This window comes from Eulemur rufifrons, chromosome 15 (genome assembly GCF_041146395.1).
Source record: "Eulemur rufifrons isolate Redbay chromosome 15, OSU_ERuf_1, whole genome shotgun sequence".
Lineage (NCBI taxonomy): Eukaryota > Metazoa > Chordata > Mammalia > Primates > Lemuridae > Eulemur > Eulemur rufifrons.
This window is the reverse complement of record NC_090997.1, coordinates 12792308-12800520: the sequence shown is the minus strand read 5'-3', so window position 1 is coordinate 12800520 and position 8213 is coordinate 12792308. Positions and strand designations below refer to the sequence as shown.

Below are 8213 nucleotides of genomic sequence, written 5' to 3'. Positions count from 1 at the left end.
ACACTCATATCCTCTGGAACAGATGCTTCTTCACCCAGAAGGACATGCTGAGCCAAGGGTCTGAAAGAAGAGGCCTAAAGAAGCTTCCAGAACCACAGAGTAAGGCCAGAAGCAGCTGTGCCTGGCTCAGGGTTAGGGTAGGGCAGGGACAGAGCTGACTGGCCACAGGGCTCCTGCGTCCCAAGCAGAGTCCCTCTACTCTGCTGAGGGTGACAACCACAGCAGGTCGGGAGGAAAGAGAGGTGAGCCAGTGTCCACACAATGCCAGCAAGCCCTGCCAGTCCTGCCTAGTCCCTTTTGGCACCTGCTCAGGCCCTGGTGCCACTGAGCTTGGTGCCTAACGATACGGCCATGTCTCCCCTCAGACTGGGGCTCCCCGAGGACGGGCCGTGTCTCCCCTCAGACTGGGGCTCCCCGAGGACAGGGCCGTGTCTCCCCTCAGACTGGGGCTCCCTGAGGACAGGCCCTGTCTCCCCTCAGACTGGGCTTCTCAAGTCAGGAGCCTTGCAGAGCAATAGGTTGGGCAGTCTCCTCCCACCCTCTGTTTTGATTCAAAGGCCAAGGCTCTGTGCAGGCCCCCATTTCACACACCCCGAGTCTGAGGCCCTTTGCTTGCTGGGAAGGGAGGCTGAAGGCCTGCCGCTGACATCAGCAGCCCGTGGCAGGGTCATTGCATAACAGCAACCTGGCTGCAGGTTTCTGATGATTCAGCACTGTGGCCTGCACGGCACTCCAACCTCTGTGGGGCTGGACTCAGGACAGGCTCCTCAGAATCAAGGGACTGGAGGCCCGAGGATCCCACCTCACCCTGGGACGCTACACCGCAGCCCTGACACACTGGGGAGGGGACACAGTATTGGGGCCTTTCCTGGCTGCCCGGGCCTGGCCTCTCTGCATGTCTGGACCTGGTGCAGGTGCCTGGGCCTGGGTTCCAGCCTGGTGTGGCACTCACCCTGCCATGAAGAGCCTATTGTTGGGCTTTAGACCCCCTGAAGCAGAGTTGTGGCCCAGCAGGAGAGGAACCCAGGGCCACGGAAGGGACCCCAGGGGCAGCCTAGGGCTGGGGGGCCAACCTGACAGTTCTTTTTCAGACCACTAGATGTCACTTCCATTTCAAAGGAACCCACTGGTTGGAATTTTCCCCAGTCTGGTCCCCCCATCCTTCTCCGCATCTTAAAGACACACAGGCCACAAGAAAAAACTTCACTTTCCCTGGAGGACCAAGATTCTGGAAACCTGGAGAGAAGCTGCCTCCAACCCTGAGCTGATGCTTCCATAAAACATCCCACCCCACCCCTGCAAAAAGCCAGAAGGGGCCGAAACCCGTCTCCCCATCCCCCACCCACCCTACATGTTACTGTGTGAACGGCATTTTCTGAAACAAAAATCGAAACGTTATCAAACTATTTATTGTGAGCATATCTTGGGGAACAATGTTTGAAACCGGGGACATGTAGCCAAAGAATCTCCTCAGGGCCAAGAGATTCTGGGTTCACCAGGGACCATTTTGTCCATCCCCCTGCTTCAGACTCTCCTCAGGAGTGCAGGTGAGGGGAATGCTGGGGAGCGGTCCCAGGGACCCCACCCTTCTCGACGCCTCTTAGCCAGCTGGTGCTGATTACCACAATTTACAGCGTGTTTCATTCCACTCCAGTCCCCCACAACCTCCGTGAGGTAAGTAGAATTATAGCCCCATTTTACAGACGGAGAAACAGAGGAATGGAGAAGTTTAAGAAAGTTCTTCCTTGAGTCTCTTGCTGCTGCCCCATCTCATCTCTCTTGGATGGCCGCCCACAGGCATGGAGGCTGGAGTCAGCTGGCGGGTTTATCTGCAGCGCCGGGGGGCTGAGTAAAGACTCGTTCTCTTTAGCTCATTCGAACTGGCTTTTACACAATGATTTTTAAACTTGGTTGCTCATTAGAATCATCTGAGGAGTTTTTTTAAAATTCTGATGCCTGGGTCACCCCCTATACCAATTAATTCAGAATGTGGGAGGCGTGAAGTGAGAGTTGCCATCAGTACGTTTTTGAAGATGTCCAGGTGATTCCCATGAGTGGCCAAGTTTGGGACCTACCCTTTAACCACTCCCCACTGACCCCCAGCCAACACTGAGGATTTACCTACGGGCCTGTCAGGGTGAGAACGGAAAGGCCGTGGTGCTATTAATAATTATTTAGCTCGTATTTCAATAATAAGATACCCGGTAACAAATACTTCACACACTATGAGGCAGGCGGGCGTTATTACTTTCCACAGAGGGAAGACTGATGGATGGGCAGAGAAGCGAGGCCACTGGACCAGAGTTGCCCAGCCAATAAACTAGCAGAACCAGGACCAACACCCACGTCTTTTTAGTTCTCAAGCAAATGCTCCTGTGTCTTCTCTCTGGCGCCTCTGAGACCAGGTCGGCTTCTTCCAGGACAGTTAGTTTCACGTAGAGACAACAGTTCCTGCTCAGTATCTGACCTCCAGCCCCACTGACTGACGTCCAGTCATAACCATCACTCGCCCACAAGCCTGCTCTACCCTGGCCACCGCTGACCCCTTATTGAGATCACAGTCTGTCCCTAATGCCGGACATGTTCAGTGCTGGTCAGAATGTAGAGGTGAATGACTCTGCGTTGTGTCATAAGCTCTAACGACAATCAACATTTGGGGCCTGTGTGCCAGACAGGAGGCTGGTGTTTTTATCTTCATGATTTCTTAAAAGGATTTCCAGTAATTCTCTATGAACTGTCAGGTCAGGGCCAAAGGCCTCCCCAAAGCTGGAGGAGCTCCAGCCGGTCCTCCCAGCTCCCACCTTCTCTGCTCACCCTTTCCTGCCCCAGTCACGCACACTCCTCCTCGCTCCTGCTGGTCCCCAGGCTGGAGTGCCCTTCATCCTCCCCGCACCCTCTCTCCAGGAGCCCCCCAAGGGCATTGTCCCCAGGAAGTCAGCCCCAGGGTATCACATTGTCCATGCTTACCAACCCCCTCTGCTAAGTGTCACCAGGCCCCAGAGAGCGAACAGCCACCCAGCCCAGCATCTTCTCTCCTGTCTCACCAGGTTGGGAAGGCCAGCACGTCCTGGGGGGTGACGGCTGGGTGACGGCTGGATGGCGGGGGACGCTCACACACTCAGGCCCTCACGTACGCACACACTCACCAAGCGTGTTTATAGAGTTCTGGGCAACTGTAAACTTGGCTCGCGCTGGCTGCCCCCAGGAGAGGGAAAACCATAAACACCTTCTGCTCCGGCCAGTTTCCCTCCGCAAGGCGAGTCACCTCCCAGGACTTGGACACCCCACCATTATAGGGGACTGGCTGTACTCATCTGCCTTCTACTGGGTGAACGACGCTAGCCTCCTGTCCCCAACACAGGAGGAGGGCCCCGGCCCCGGCCTGTGGTCCTCCCGAGCCTTCGCCCCAGCTGGTATTGCTCCTGGGAAGGCCTCGCCCTTCTCCTCTGCCACCCCAAGCTCCCCACCCTGAAAGGCCCACTTTTGGTCTCCCCTTCTCTAAGATACTCCCACTGATCTCCGTACTGCATACTGAGTACTTTCTGGAAGGAGTTTTTAGAACAACAACAAAAAAAAAAACCAAAAAAGCTTTGGGATAAGACCCAATATTTAACTCTTAAAAATCCAGTTCTCTGGGTCAGGCATTGCTGTCTCATCAGGAAGGATTTTGTCACTGGGTCCCCAGGTGCTTATGTGGCTGCGTCACAGCAGAGGCAGGTGGTCACAGGCAGGTACCACCCTGGAGCATGACTTCTGGCTCTCGGCGTAGCACCACCTGCGTGGGAGGTCCAAGCCCTCTCTGAATGCACGATGAGGGATGAGACTGCAAACCTCTAGGTCCCTCCAGCTCCCGGAGCCAGTGGTTTCTCCTTCCAATCAAGGTTTTTTTATTGGGAAATCACACAACTGACCTTGCTACTTTGAAATGTTGCCGTAACTTTAAGGGGGAAGAGAAGTCCTGCTGAGCCAGGCCGAAAGTGCAATAAAATTAGGTTAGCTGTAAGGTGGAACTTCCAAGACCGTGTATTACAAGGCGTGCGGAATTGTAAAGCAAAACCACAGAATGTCTCCTCTGGAAATCTTTAAAGTGCAGGAAAGATATTCCTCAAAGGCTGAGTGCGACTTTGCTGGATGTTAGGGGCCTTTTATTCTTATTACCAGGAGAGAGAGTGTGACCTCTCCTGAGCCAGGAAGGGGTGGGGGACGTTGATGGAGTCCCCAGTGCCGAATGATAGAGCGCTGAATAGGCGCAGGGCCTCACCCCCACCTCCTCCTTTGTCCCCTCTTCCCCTTAATGAAGGCTCAGACCAGAGCAGCCAATGAGGCTTGGAAAATCCGCCTGTTGTGCGAGGGGATTTTCCATAAATCTCCCTCATTCAGGCAGCGACAGCCCCGTGCCCTGTGGAGGGAGGGCTGCCCGGATCCTGGGGACCCTCGTTAAGAACAGGTGCTTTCTGGCCGGCTCCCTGCTCCTCTGGGCCCCTCAGCCGCCTGAGGGCTTTGGGGTGGGGGCCTGGGGGGAGAGTGAGGGAGCCCACCCCAGCCTTGCAGGAGCCATCTCGGAGGAAAACGGCCTTGGCCCCCTTCCGGCCTGCGAGGGCAAGGAACGGGGCTCTGACTCACCACCAGCATGGCAGCGTGGAGGTTGTTTTGTGTAAATTTGTTCGCCACCTGTCCAAGGCCCCCTTCTGAAACATCATAGACCACACCGTGGAGTATGGTAGCCACTAGCCACATGTGGCTGTTTAAATCTAAATTAATTAAAATTAGGTTTTAAAACTCCAGTAACTTGGATGAATTAGTTTCCTTGATCGGTACACACTAGTGGCTATCGTTTTCCACAGTGCAGCCCTAGAACATTTCCACCATCACGGAACGTTCTATCAGACAGCGTTGCTTATAGCCGATGCTAAACAGAGCAGCCTCCCGTCAGTAAGGCCACCCAGTCAGGGCAGAAATGCAAGCATTGACAGCAGAAATAGAAGTTGACAATGGAGAAGGCTCCAGGACTCAGGCAGCCCCTGTCTGAGGGGAAGACACGACCCTGTCCTCAGGGAGCTCTTAGCCCAAAGAGGGTTAAATAATTCCTTGGCCAGATCTTGTTTTCCTGAGCAGGTGAGGGGGAAAGGGTCCAGCTGTCACTTAGCAGGCTCATTAGTGGTGTCTGCTGGGGCCTTGCCCTCCCCAGGGGTAATTATTAACAGGCCTCAGGTGTGAGGGAGCACGCAGCCCAGGCCCCACCCTGCCTTTCAGCCTGCTGGGCCAGCTGGGCATCCTGGGGGAACCCAGGGCCAAGAGTCCCACCTGGTGACAGCCCCAGGCCTGAGGAGTGACACCACTGAGACCCGCTGTGCCGACCCTGCCCCCAACCCCTCACCCTGAGCCAACCCCTGCTCCACGTTTAATAAGAGGGACTTCCAACCAGTAGGCAGCAAACTGAACAGGAAAGCTGCCCACCACCTCCCAATATTGGGGGGCCATCTTTGCAGCCTCATTGGGGAAGGTCTAATCCCCCCAAACCTGGGCCACAGCCTCTTGCCTCGTCAGCAGGAATTTTCCACATTTGCTGAGATTTCTGTTTGCCTTCCCTATTAGCCCAATAAGCATGGATGGAAAGATGACTAAGGTCATTAGCGACTGACCACAGCTCTGACAGAGGGGCCGGGCCAGGAGGAGGTGGCAGGGGCTGGAGTGTGGCTGGAGAGGCTGTGAGTCATCCAGCAAGTGTGCACGAGGGGCCTGCACCAGGCCTGGAGACCTCCGGCCAGAGAGGAGGGGGCCTGGAGCAGACCCACCAGAGTCAGAGGCAAGGGACAGAGAGAGCAAGTGATGGTTCAGCCTCGTAACTGTGGAAACGGGTCCAAACCCAGGCCGCCTCTACTGATGAGGACGTAGGCCCATGGGTGGGCCAACAGGCCTGAGAAGGGAGAGGCCTATTCTGCAGCTGCAGATGGGGACCCCTCCCCAGCCCTCAAATGGCCCACGTCACAGGGATGTGACAAGTAAGAGGAGATGCCTACAGAGACAGAGCCTGAACCTCTTGCCAATGGGGGTGGCAGGGGGAGCGGGTTTAGAACCCCTCCTGTGGCATATCCCAAGCTGACCCCAGCCATTATCTATTCTACTTCAGTAGGCTCCCAGTCCTTTCGATCGTATACCTCCGTTCACAGAAAATCTGTGACATATGCCCCAATAGAGGTATCGTTATTTATAAATAATCTATATGTACTATTATACTAATAAATTGTGTACATTATTAAAAATACAGAAAAATAATACTTATCTAGCAGGGGAAACACCCTGATCACTAAGGTGGCTTCCCCAGGGTGAGGCTCATGCATTGCACTCCGGGTGTGCCAACCTCTGCGGTTTGCAGTTTGGGGAAACCCAACTGCATAATTTGTGGCAGTGGGGGACCGCACTTGCACTCTCCCCTATTTAAAAAAACAAAGAAAACTTGGCATTTTTAAAGGATGAAAGAAAACAAATAGAAGAGTCTAATGCGTCCCCAAGTATTCATACGCCAGTCTTGCCCACCAGTCTTGGAGATCGCTGATTTACTTAAAGAGTATGGGTGACGCATTTCTAAGCTTATTCAATGAGCAAATCTTCCTGTGTTTGCAAATTCAACACCAGCTAGTCCTTCTGGTTAACGTTAAGATTAGTTGCTATCTCAAAATTACTTTGAACTTGAGCTGACCCTTAAGCTGGGATGGAGACGGTGGCGGAGCTGGCCATGTCAGCTGACAACGGGATCCATGCACCCCTACCCCGCACGGTGACTTTGCCCCTGCTGTTCCCTCTAAGTGGGGTGCCCCACCGCCACCCTGCACGCTGGCAGTGATTCCCCTTGGAAACTCTGCTATTCTCCGGGATTTCTTCCCTAAATTCCAGGCTGGCCAAGTGTCCCACCTCTAAATTCCCACAACCCAGTATGTATACAGGAAGTCCTTGCTTACTGCGACTTTGAGGGAAATGACATATAACAAAACCACTTTTTTTCCTGTTTTTGTTATACCACAACGATGACGTTATTCAAAGACCTGCAGTACTAAAGTCAAAGTTTCCAAGAACCTATCGATGACGTTCAGTAGGGACTTACTGCACCTCCATTCTGGCATTTACTGTGCCGCACTGGGACAATGTGTTTAACCCTCCAACTCGTCACTAGACTGTAGAACTCCTGTAGGGTAGGGCATTGTGTCCCCAGCTACCAGCATATGGAGACACGGACATACCCAGCCACATCCTCTTAGCACTCGCCATTCTGACACCTTGAGGACACTTGGGTTTGTGTATGGGGCAGGTCAGAAGTGGCAGGGAGTTGACACCCCTTCCCTAGGATTCCCCAGTCACTGACTACAGGATTTGGTGGCTAATATCCCAGCTCCCTTGTCCCCTGGGTGGGTAACTTTGGGGCAGGTGGTCTACGTAGTCGCGTGGGGGTCCCCAGTGTGACTGAGCCCACAGCAGTCGCCTGCTCAGCAGTATACGTGGTGTCGGCATCCTTCGCTGCCCTGCCTCACTTCCCCACTCCTTTATTGGCGTGTCATGGGATCACCTCCCAAATCAACTGCTAAAGCTCAAATCTTTATTTCAGGGGAAACCAGCTGAAGACACTGACACATAGCAGGTGCTCAATAAATTCGAATTCATGAGGATCTAGTGAGCAACATCTACCCCAGCCACTGAGGGTTCCAGGCCGGGACAGCTCCCTAGGCTGGAGCAGCAGCAGATGGCTCCTGAGGAGGTGGATTGAGCTGGGCCATGCGGGCTGGGCAGGACTGGGGTGGGCAGACAGGAGTGGCGATGGAATTCCCAGCAGGAGGGACTTGAGCACAGCTGGGGAGGCCGAAATGAAGGCACCTTATCCAGAGGGCAATAAGGAAGCACTGAGTGGCTGGTCTTATCCTGCCCGGAAAGGTTTTCCCTTTTCCATGCCTAGTTCCCCTGGTTCCTCTTTCCCTGAGTTCCAAGTCCTGGCAGCTAGACTTGAGGTTTGACACTTTGGGAGAAAGGCTTCTGTGTCCCGCCCTTTGGAGCAATCCTCATTAAGATCTTTCCCGAGATAGGCAAAGGGCTGACTTCTGGGAAGGCCATGCCTCCACCTGCCCTATCTCCCGACTAGAGAAAGGAGGGAGGCAGAAGGAAGGAGCCAGGGATTCACTTGGTCCCTCTGTGGGATCCTTAGGTGCAGTTGAAAGCAGGCAGGA

The 8213-nt window shown here is 54.1% G+C and overlaps 1 non-coding gene across 1 annotated transcript; it reads left to right on the top strand.

Annotated features, from left to right (window-relative positions):
- The first annotated feature begins 6275 nt into the window (after window positions 1–6275).
- Window positions 6276–6435, top strand: LOC138396226 (U1 spliceosomal RNA). Its single transcript, XR_011235682.1, has one exon. It is a non-coding gene; the product is annotated as a U1 spliceosomal RNA (small nuclear RNA).
- The last annotated feature ends 1778 nt before the right edge of the window (window positions 6436–8213 follow it).